At 45.8% G+C, this 12,204-nt stretch overlaps 1 protein-coding gene across 1 annotated transcript in view; it reads left to right on the forward strand.

Annotated features, from left to right (window-relative positions):
* The window catches only part of LOC117591386, a 71,125-nt gene that overhangs the window by 39,537 nt on the left and 19,384 nt on the right, over positions 1-12,204 (forward strand). The window contains exon 3 of the mRNA XM_034284629.1: positions 7,585-7,609. The gene's annotated coding sequence lies outside the window, so the exon portion shown is untranslated. The remainder of the gene's footprint in view (positions 1-7,584; positions 7,610-12,204) is intronic.

Genomic DNA, 12,204 nt, shown 5'->3' on the forward strand with positions numbered 1-12,204 from the left:
CCACCGTCGCATCGGCAGCGGCAGCTGGAGCTGAAGGCTGTGCGCACACTCAGCGACCCAGCGACTTCCTCGTCAATGAAGCCGACTACATGATGCTGCGTGACTGCCAAATCGAGTTGCTAATGCAGCCCCCCAATCATGGGGATCATGGAACGACGGCAGCCACTGGACCGAGTGGAACGCAGGCTGCAACTGGGCCAGCGACTGAGACTCAAGCAGGAAGGAACGCTGCAATTGGAACGCAGAACGCGGCGTTTTCCTTGTGTTCTAGCATCTATCATCAAAACCAAACACAGTTCTTGAATTATTTCAGCATAGTGTTAATTGTGTCTCCCGCTATGCAGAATAATATTTGATGGCACACATGTTAGACATGTTCTTCCCTTCGTGAGGGATTCAAAGTCATGGCTCGGAAGCGTACCATGATGATCGATTGACATGCGGATAAGCCTCTCGAGCGTGATAAATGTTTTCAGCTACTTTTGTTATGCTTTCATCTCGTCCTTTGTCGATAAACAATTCTCGGTACGAGGAACAAACAGAAAAAAAAAGGTACAGTCACACCGAACTGCAGGCTGTTTCTGTCAAACTGAAGCTCCAACCGACCAAAGAGGACAAGAGGGATAGAGAGTGTGTAAGAAGAGGCTAAGTAAGAAGATTCATTCACTTGAATCTTGTTCAAGAGTTTCGCACTCAAAAACGAACCAACGTACGTCCAGCAAACAAGCACAGGATGAACAGGAAGCTAAAGCGAGGAAGGTGCCAGCCAAAGTAGGTGGCACCCGGTGGCAGGTGGCAGGCAGTGGACTTGCTTCACTGATGTTTGCCCCAAACGCAGGCCAAGCCCCAATCCCCAAATCCTCAAACCCTCCCACCTCTCATGCCCTGGCCAACGTAGCGGTAGCTGTCCGTAGATGCCTGCAACTGAAATGCCGGAGCGAACAATGCAAAAATCGGACAGCGTCGACGAGCAAGGGCAGGTAGGGTACAGAGACACAGAGAGCTCTCCACAAACGGCAAAAGGTGAAAAATAAGAATGGCAAGCAAACAACAGCAGAGAGAAGAGAAAATCTTCTTCCACTGGCACTGCCTGCGACCGACCTACCTACCTTCCGACCATTCTGTGGCATTGGCAAACTTTTGAATAATTTATCTTGCGTTGAAAGGACGTTTTCATTAAAATTCACCAACGTATTTAAAGTGCGAGATAACTCGCCAGCGAGCGACGATTATTCAAGTGGAGGAAGCGAAGAGTTCATTTGCCTGCCAGGGAATGCTCGAAATGTTGCAACTCTGCTCTGCAAAGGAATCTGCTTGGAACTCCCACAATCATAGCCCCAGCCCCCAACCCTTCCGTTTTTTTCGAACGGCTCGACCGGCTCGAACGCTTCGAACGCTTCGAACGTTTCGAGTGTGATTCTAGCTTGCGTGTTCGCTTCGAACCATGATCGTCCATGATCATGTTGCTTCAAACTCAAGCAGGTTTGAAGCGTAAAAGAAAAGGGAAAAGATTATTTGAAATTATTTGCCATTTTCTTTACGTAATCATAAATATTCATGAATAATCATGTAATCCATTGAGGGAATGATTCTTCTTTTATCTCTGGCTAAGCTCTTGTTTGAGTTCTCGTTGTTTTCTTGCCATTTCTATTCTGCTCCTTTGTTTGTGCTGAATGACTTCCTGTTTTTGGAATGCCCGGTATGAGTTGTGTTAGTTGCTTTTGCTTTTGCTCTTGCTTATGCCTTTGCCAAAATTAACCGTCTAAATCATTTCACATCGACCATTTCCTAGACCATTTCCATTCCCCTACTCTCCGTTCTACGTTATATCTTCACCATTTGCTTTTCTCTGCTACTTTCTTCTTTGGCTTTAGCTTATTTGTCAAAAGTGGAATCAGCATAACATAAATTGAATGTCTGCCAGACAAAGCGTGAACGAGAAAGAGAAGAAGAGGAAGTGGGAGAGGGAGAGGCAGAAAAAGAGAGAGAGGACGGTAAAAAACTCAACGCAGCTACAAAATAATAATTCCCAATGGGCCAACGGCAGTTTAAAGCACAAGGAAACACACTCGTAATTTTGTTAATTCTCGACTATTTCTTTCTCTTTTGCCATCTTCCTGGCAGTTTTTTTTGCACAGGGCAGCACCGGGCAACCTCGAGGGTATGCTGCACTACTCACAGCAGAAAGCATTGCATTCCAGGGCATTTCAAAGATATACAATATAAGCATCTTCGTTTTGCAATGCAAATTTCTTCGATTTGAAGATTGTCAAATGATTATTCAGCAATATATTTTCCCTAATAGCAGTGGGTATCCTTGTAGTCGCAAAGTCGACAAATATTCTTTGTAGTTGTTGTGCTTTAAATGTATCCTCGCATTTGCATGCATTTTTCTGTGCAGTTTCAAGCTGAAATATGGCGTATTCGTGGCTGGCATATCTCTCTCTCTCTCTCTCTCTCTCGCGAATTTATCCACACAGAGTAAGGCCCCTCGCTCTACCCCGCTCTCTCCTTTTTGAGTGCGGTGCTCGTGCTCGTACCCCTGGTATACCATTACCGTTGGCTCCAAAATGCAGCGTACCGCTGTGGTGGGATGAGCAATTTTCTTGTGCAACTGCCCGGGTATGTATGTATATTACCATGCTCCAGGCTGCTGGCAACGAGCACCCCAGCTCCATCCATGCCATTTCATTCCATTCCATTCCATTCCGTTTCGTTTCATTCCGCTCTTGGGGTCCAGCGTCGTCGTTTCATCGCGCAATTTCCGCACAAGTGTTGGCAATATAAATATAGCGACAAAATATAAAAGTAATTTATGTTTGCGTCTTTCAATATAATTTCTATATGCATGAGGTGGTAGGCAGGCTGCAGTTGGCGGGCGGCACTAGGAGAGTTGTGGCGGAGCAGAGTGGTTCACCCACCTTCTTCTACGTGAAAAATGCATCCTGATGCGCTCGTTTGTATGCAGAAAAAACTGCATTTAATTTATTAAAATAAATATTTTCAAGCACTGCATCACGACAGATTTCAGTGTTGGATAACAGTGCATAAATTATGTATACCATCAATCGGTTAACCGGTTAACTGCTTGGGATTGGGATTGGGATTGAGCTTATCGCCAGCCTGGCTGGCATTCTCATGCATTAATTCATAATTAGGCATTTAAATTTGATTAATCAATTGGCTTGAGTTTTGGCCAGAGATTAAATATGTTTAGGCGGATATTTCATTTAATTTTAGCGTGGAGTGGATACGGTGCATAGCATAATCATGCGGCTGGCCACTGGCCACTGGCCACGCCTGTTGTCATTATCCTACCCCAAAGCGTCGGCTTTGCCAGACCGCAAATCCCCCCTCCCGGAGTGCCCCATCTGTCACTCACGCCACTCACCCATCCATTAGAGTATGTACATATGTACGTACCATATACAGTTGTACATATGTACAGCCACCATAGAGCACTCTCATGAATATATCAACAGGCAACTGGCGCACAACTTCACACGGGTACGAGGTGGATGACGGGAAGTCTAAATGCATTCAAATAAAATAGTACACAAAAAAAAAGCATAGCACACAGCATAAAGTTGTCACATCGCTTTAGGACTTTTGCATGCGACTGTGAAACAAATTTCCATTTGATTTGCCCGATTCCGTGTGCATTTCGAATTATTCGGATCCAGCGAAAATTTCATCGGTCGAAGCGTGGCTTCCACTTACCCAAGACATTGTATCTGGTTGGTTTAATTGATGGCCGAATAAAGACAGGCTAAATATGAGTCAACGAATCAAATCGTTGGCTTTCTGATTTCGTTCTGCCAACCCCAGTCATCATGGCTCGATCATTTCTCTATGCGGATTTCATATTTAGGATCTCAAACATAGCCTCAAAGGCTGAAGGCCAGCTAATGGATAGAACATGCGCCAACAGACACGAAATAGAGTCCCCATCAAAACGAATTTTCAGCCTAAATTATACATGATTTTGGACCATCCACCATCCACCATCCCCCATCCGCCATAAAGCACCCACATGGCATATTTTCACAGCTCATCAAGTATGCAAAGAGATAGAGACAGATGATAATTGAGAGAAGAGCAAAGAGAGATAGAGGGTAGAAGAGTGGCCTCTCGGCGGTAGGAGCAATTCAAAAAGTTAACAAATAAAATTATGCAAAAGGAGCAACAACAAAAACAAGTGCAAATCGGAGCAAAAAATAAAAGAAAAAGCGAACGAGTGCACAAACAAATTTTGGACGACGAGAAGCGGACGATGCGAGGGTAGAAAATAAAATCTCCGACTCTGTAATATGCCAAAAACTGTGTTCATAGTGTAAAAATGTCTATTTACATAGTCATGCATCATGGACAGCAGAAAGAGAGCGGGAGCAAGCGAGAAAGAGATGACGGAAGGACGCTTTAAGCGCTTAGTGCCCCGTGCGTTGACTCGTTGTGTAATAAAAGGCAAGGAAACTAAAAAATTAAAATATATGTATGGAAAAGTTCATAAATGTTTAAATGCTGAGCTAAAGCAAGAGAGGCACAGGCACAGCGAAAGAGAAATAAAGGCAGAGAGTGAGAAAAACAAAACAGTTGGCGAGAGAGAGAGAGCGGAGGAGGAGGAGGAGACGACACAGATTGCGGCAAAACTATTTGCAACAGCAGTGCAAAAGAACAAAATGCAAATAAATCCCCAAATGCCTGTTCCTCTTCCTGTTCCAGTGACTTGCTCTTCCCAGCAAATTTGTGCCACACTAAACAACAAGAACGGCAGGCAGGCGGCAGGCTGGCAGGCAGGCAGGAAGTTGTGTGGCACGTTCATTTTCACCTCTTGCCACTGCCCGTACTCCTGCCGCATGCCATGCCTCATGGCCCTGCCTCATGGCTCGTTTCCCAGCTGAAAGATAACCGAAAAATGGCTCCCACTCCCACTCCCACACTCACATCGCATGCTCGTATGTATGCAAAATATGCCCACCAGGTGGACACGCAGAGCACAGCAAAGCAAGGCAAAAAAAAAAAAAAAATGGAAAATAAAACTCAAAAAACATCTGCAAAATCTGTAGCAAAAATATTGTGCAATATTCTTGCAATTTCAAGATTGAGATTTGAAAATCATTTCAAAGCGAAAATAAAACACACACAAACTAGAGTCCAGTGTGGCATTCGTTGTTGTTCCGAAATGGTATTGGCAGCCATGGTGGAAAACAACCATCAAATATGCTCTAAAAAACTAGGTTTAAATCTACTTGAATAATTGGTTCAAGCTCTCAATAGTATTCCCTCTGGAGTACTGGGTGAACGCACACCATAAGCTGCCTCCTCCGATTACTCTGCCTCTCTCGCTCACAGTTAATTTCCAGCTGTGATTTCCCGAATATACATTTATGTACTGTGTTTCATTCAAGGCTCTCTAGCTCCTGCACACCTTTTTTTGTTGTTGGGAGCGGATTGAGTGGGTGTGGCGGCACTTTAATCGAAATCGCTTTGCCTCTACCCCCGAACGACCGGTTTTTATCTGCCCTGAGAGACTCCAACGGCGACACACCGGATTAACTTAAAGTGCCTCCGAACTGCTCTCTCCCCCCTACATCTCCTCTCTCTCTCTCTCTCTCTCTCTTTCTGCTGGCAAGTGTTCCCCAGCTTGAAACCATTGACAATCCGCTGACGTTTCCCCTCCCAATGCCCAATGCCGCAGAGGAAGGCACCGAAACGAACAAAATACAAATAAAAGCAGGCGCAAAAAAAGAACCAACAAAATAATAAAAGGTAGGACCACTCACACACTCACACACTCACACACACACACAGACACATATACTCACACTAACACGTGAAAGCATTTTGTCGGACCGGAAGTCGCATAATTTCAGAAGCGGAAAGAACTAATTTGATTGTATTTAGCACCATTCCGGGTAGCAGCATTCCGGAGAGAGAGAGAGAGAGTCCTGTGGGCTTAATGAGCAGCTTTTTAGATGCAATTAGCTGGCAGCAGCAAAAACAGGCATCCCTCCCTCGCTCCCTCTCCTCGAGTCGAGTCCGAAACGAGGGCTTGTGCGGTTTTACACATTTCACTTTCATCATTCGCATAAAGCCTTTCGTCCAGCTGCTCCATGGGGGGGGGGCGGGCGCATGGCGATGGCCAGTGTTTTTGGGGTTTGCACACAAAAAATCTGCTAACTTTTTAATGCGCTCAAATGCTGTCCGGACCGTACCGGACCGTACCGTACCGTACCGTAGAGCCTACAGCTGTGGCAGGGTTGGCAGGCAGAGTGGCAGCTACCAGCTACCACCAGTTACCAGTTAGCAGCTATGATGCGGCATGACAGCTGTGAAACTGTTGCAGATCCCCCAGCTGACAGCTGTTTTAGTGTCAGTTTCAGTTGATGTTTGCAGGAAAAACTATTTTACCATAAACTAATCCCTATCGCCACATAAATCTGTGCAATTTTTGACTGCTGCTGCGATTTTCCACGCCTGACAATGCTGCTTGCATTTGGATGGAGCTTTGCTGCTTAAGTAACTTTCCATTGTTAATCTTAGATATTGAACTGTCCAGTGTATGGCAAAAGGATTTAGTTATGAGGGTTATTGGTGGCACTTAATGGAGTTGCTATTATTATTTCTGCTGCATATTTGACTTTGAATAACAGCAACTGCTCGTCCCATCGAGCTAACAAACTAAAGTTCACTGAGGCAATATATTTTAATAAATAAATAAACCAGACAACGCTTGGCATTCCCGCACAAAGTTTTCAACTCAGTTTGTGCGAACATCCCGCAGAACATACCCATGGTTAATGATCTTACACCCCCCCACGCCCCCTCTCAGCACACAAAACCAGTTAATAATGCAAAAAAAAAAAAAAAAAAAAAAAAACTTTTATGGATAGAGTTGGGCGGCTGGGATTGACGTTGGGTTTGGGCTTAGGTAAGCCTTTTGACAAGCGTCGTCGCTGTCGCAGTCATAACTTTTATCGCTCTTGTTTGCTGTTTCTTTAATTGCTCATTATGCTGGCAGTCCACCCACTGCCCCGTGTCGCTGCCACCATTTTGCCGCTTTACAGCTTGCCACAATGAAACTTTTTAGTAGTTTTTTTTTTATAAGTATTTTTTGTAGACTCTTTTTGTTTTGTTTTTATTTTTTCCGCTGCATGTTTGATGCTTTCCAATGGCACATTTCCTGTCGCACGGGCGAAAACTTTCCCTTTCTTGTATGTTTTCCTATTCCTCAAATGAAAACGGCATACAAATGGTTCCAAGCACCGCAGACCAAACTGACCCTGCAGCCATCAACAACGAAAAGCGTTGAGCTAATTAAAATCATTTCATAAATTTGCCATTCCGTTGGGTGCGCCAAAATAAACGAATACACACAAAAAACAAGAAAACACCGAAATGACCGGAAGCAAACACGCAATGGGAGGATAGAGATGGAAACGTGAGGCCCAAAAACTCATCCAATTCATTTCGGGAGGGAGCGCAGTGACAGACGAGTATTTATGCCTTAACGTTCATTTCAAACAAGTAACTTTATATTATGATTCAGAGCCATTTAACAGTAACTTTTACTTCTATTTTCAGATATTTGAATCGTCCTTAAACCCACGTAAGTTCAACCACAGATTTGAAAGCAAATTTCAAAAATTTGTTGCTTTTTGCTTTGTTAATTCACTTTTTCGTTCCCCGTTTGACACTCTCAAAGTGCGGGCTGCTGTGGCGCACATCTCTAATAAACAGTGGAGTGAAATCGTGCAGGAGCAAGAAAAAAAGTGTGAATTAATGTGGGTCTAGTAGGCGCAGAGGGCGTGCCGGATGGCCGTTGAGCCTGCGGCCGGGGACGCGACACGTGCAACGAGCGTCGGCGCGTCAAATAGGAATTCATTAACAAAACGTTACACAAAATTTTAATTAAATATTAAAACATAAAAGTTTGCCAGGCAATATATTTGGTCTCGGGTTCTGGCGACATTATTTTTGGGAGACCATTGGGGTGGGGCCCCCAGGCGCCTCCCAGCCACCCACCTCCAGCCATGACATTGAGCTTTTGTTTCATGATGAAATCGAGCGGGGGATGGGGTGTGGACTGGAGTGGAGTTGTAGCTGGGCCTGGGGCAGTGCCAGTGCCAGTGCCAGTGCCAGTGGTTAGAGGTGGGTAGTCCAGTAATAGAAAATTAAGTTCTATTTATGTGCAAAAGTTGCTCATTAAAATCGAGCGGCCAAAAACTTTGATTAAACTTGTTCCACAGCCACTTTTATTCCATCTAATTCTTTTTTTCTCTCCCTCTCCCTCTCCGCTGCTGCTGCTGCTACTCGTTTACTCGGGGGCAACAGTTTGCTTTTATGCGACAAAACTTGTCGATAATTTAATTAGAGGAATATTCGGGCCGCCTCCAGAACTCGCTGGACACGAGTAAATGCCCGAACAATAAATGCCCAGAGGCGGAGAGAGAGGGACACAGAAAGAAGCACAACAAATTGGCCAAAAGACTTGAAAGTAGCTTTAGGGGCAGCGCTAGAAGTGGTGGGGCGTGGCAATTGCTGAGAATGAGCTCTGGAGCAGGGCGCTCCAGGGCGTTGCTGCCTTCGGCTGGCGGGCATTTAATGTATCTTTAATTTCCCCAGTGGTTCATGTCGCACACAATCAAATGAAGGAGGCATGCACCTACACACACACACACACACACACACGGAGATATATGTGTGTTGCCACAATTCTAGATCCAAGAGCAACCTGCAACAGAGCGGAATTTCTGCAGTAAAAGTTTCAATACAAAAACTTACATTTCTTTGGATTAAAAGTTAATTTCTGTGACTAAAAGCTGCTGCCTGAAAATGAAATATAATTCGAATCTGAATAAAGCTGACAAGTGGAAGAATATTATCTGCTGTGGCAGTGGAAAAACGAGTAGAATTGCTCAATATCAAACGCTGCTAAGCAGCTGAACAGCATAGTAGCAAGCTGAAGGATGGTCCACACACACACACACACACACACCAGCATATAGGGAGAAGCAATCACACATGAGTGGACGATTCTCGTCCTTATCCTACAGCATCAACATCGTCATCGTCATCGTCGGTCGACGGTCGACGGTCGTCGTCATCAGTGCGTATTAACGCCCATCCAAAATCCAAATACAAATTGGAATTCTGACTCTGCCACACAAGACAGAGATGGAATGATGGGTTAACAAGAGCCAGAGAGAGTGCGAGAGAGAGAGAGAGAGAGTGGGAATGGTAGCAGACAGACAGAGAGACAGAGAGAGGTAGCAGCCATTGCTATTTGGGTTAGTCGCAGTCGGAGTCGCCGATGAATGCCCTAGACAATAATAACGACTTGTAGTTAATGCCACAGCCGCTAAGCTAAGGAGCCAGGCGTAACGTGCCACTGGGGGAATTCCCACTGAAATAGAGACAGAGAAAAAAGAAAGCGAGTGGAAGCAGGAGAACCCTTTTTAATTCGAGTTTAAGACTTTTGGGGGCAAGAGGCTAATGATGCCGTTGGGGAAATGCCATTCTCAATGCCAATGGACACTGGCATTGCATCCAATTAACTCTGGACAACTCCCACACTCATCCACTCATCCACTCATCCACTCGTTTTGCAGTTTCAATAATCAATACGAACTTATTCATGAGTCATCTGGAAAGCAGCTGAAGCAACTCCTCTTACTCATCCATGGCTGCACAGAGCAGCCTTCAGAACTGCTCGTTCTCAAAAGGTTTCAAAGGTGCCACTGACTTTGATTTGATTGAGCACGAAATTTCCACATTTCCCCCATTTGCAAGCATGTCAAAACATGTCGGGCAGCAACAGAAAAGCGAGAACAAATTCAGAGAGAAAGAGGCAGAGGCAGAGGCAGAGGCAGAGCCAAAAGGCTGGCAGCACTCAGTGTCCATCAGTCAAGGGCTGAGATGGTTGAGTTGGCCCTAATACCCCGACTAGGCGTGTTCACGTGCCACGCCCCATGCACCATGCCACATGACACACATTGAATGCAACAAGCCAGCCGCCGAAACGAAAAACTACATGATGCAAATGTGAAATGTCGAACGTTGAACGTTTGATGAAGTCTTCAAATACTCTTCCCTGCCGACTGATAGATTGCAGATCTATTCTCGAGTATTTTAGCACATTCTTCCGCTTGGAATTATCTGCCCTGAAGGATCGTTCGTTGCCTTTAGATCGGGCAGGCCACACCCTTTTGGCGGCACACTTGTCAGCTAAATGGAACTACCTCCGAGGTGGCAGTGCCAATAGGCAGCAGGAAGGAAGAGTGCAATCGCCGGGCTTGGCCTGGCCTGGCCAGAATCCACAACTGGAGCACATCAATGGGGATTTATAAAAAATGCAAATTCATTAGAGCAGCCTGGGCCTGGGCTACAACCGACCGCCTTCGAGTGCGGTGAGTGTTGAGTTGAGAGCTGGGAAAACTGCACAACTGAAAGCTCTCTGCCGAAAGAGAACTGCTCTACTAATTCCAATGGCTTGACACCAAAAAAAGGGAGGGAAGTGTAAAAAAGCAACAGCAGCCAGGGAGAGAGCTCGAGCTCGAGCACAAGCACGAGCCTGAATCCTCAATCTTAACGTGTCAGCGGCGTGTCCGGTCCGGTGAAAGTGCAACGTCAGGGGTTTGCCATACTTTCTTCTGGTTCTGTGGCAGCATTTTGAAATTAAAAAAGAAAAGAAAAGTAAAGAAAAGAACAGTCGCAGGCAAGGAGCGCGCATACATCAATGGCGCCTCCACTGACACGTACACATAAGATGCTCCCCCCCCCATCTGGCGGCTCCCTGCCTTTGGTGGTGTGTGTGTGTGTGTGTGTGTGTGTATGTTTTCTTGCACTTTCAAGCGGTGTGCAGCTGTCACTTGTGTATCTGCGGTTGGTTTGTTGGTGGCACACAAAGCGGAGATAACTTTTCCGGTGCATTGCAAATGAAATTCAAATTCGTTGCATACTTTGTGGCGCGCATTAAGCTTAAGACAACGCCAAGCCCCTCCCCTGCACCAACCACTAATAGCAGCTCCATGCAGCCACAAAGTATGCTTTTCGGTGTAATGAAGCTGCCGCAGCATGGGGCAGAGCCCTGCCAGACAAAAGAGTGAATACTGATGGTGGGGTGGCAACGGCAACGGCAACGGCAACGGCAAAGGCAACATCACCAACAGATTCTGTAAACTTCAGAAAAACTCTTTCGCGGCAGTCATAAGTTCAATCAACATCAAATTTAATTAAAACGCTAAAAGCATCCGACACGCCCACAAGCGCACAAAAAAAGAGAGCGAGAGAGAGAGGGAAATAAAAAGGAGCAAATGGCCACGAAGGATGCCGCGAAGAGAGGCGGCGGAGAAGGAGACGAGAACGGAGGCAACATTAAAACGGAAATAATTGTGGTCTGCAGACCGGACAGCAGACCAGACACGGCACTCCAGGAGAGTCCCGGGAGAAACGCAAAAGGGTCTGCAAGTGGCGAGGGTCTCAGGGATAGGGAGAACAATATGCGGTAGGAGTCTGTGGGGGGAAGAGTCTCTGTGGAAGAGTCTGACGCAGTCTGGGGGCAGAGACAACGACATTTGCCACACTTTTGGTTTGATAATTAAGTAGCCAAATGGCAGACAGACAGGCAGAAGGGTGGCCACTGGGCAGGGGGCAAGGCTGCGTCTGGGTGACGGCGAGGAGTGGACAAAGCTAATCATAGTTAAAGAAATGCTGATGGCAGTATTATTGTAACTCCCCTCCGAGCGATGCTTAACAATTGAAATCAAAGCAGAGAACGACAACAAATTGACAGAAATAAGCCAGGCTTACAGGGCAGAGGGAGAGGGAGAGAGAGCGAAATGAACGGCACTGCTTAGCCCCGCTTTAAGCTGTGGCTTTAAAACTGTGTATGTGTTTGGGGGGGGGTTTGACAAGTAGTTTACGGGTAACTGCTTTACTGCTTCAAGCAGCTCACATTTACTTGGCAGCTTAAGCAGTGCAATTAATGTGGATCGCAAGCACTCGCAAGCAGTGCTGGAGGGGTAATGTTGGGGAATTGTCGACTGCTTTAAGCAGGGATTTTGCCCTCCCCTCAATTGTAAGCAGCTTGCAGTACCGTGCCATCAAGCAGTTCAAGCAATGCAGCTGCTTGCAGCTTAGATTCGGATTAATTTTTCCATCTTCGATGACATCATCACCCATACCCTTTTTGGCTAAAAAACA

The sequence above is a fragment of the Drosophila guanche genome, unplaced genomic scaffold (assembly GCF_900245975.1).
Source record: "Drosophila guanche unplaced genomic scaffold, DGUA_6, whole genome shotgun sequence".
Classification (NCBI taxonomy): domain Eukaryota; kingdom Metazoa; phylum Arthropoda; class Insecta; order Diptera; family Drosophilidae; genus Drosophila; species Drosophila guanche.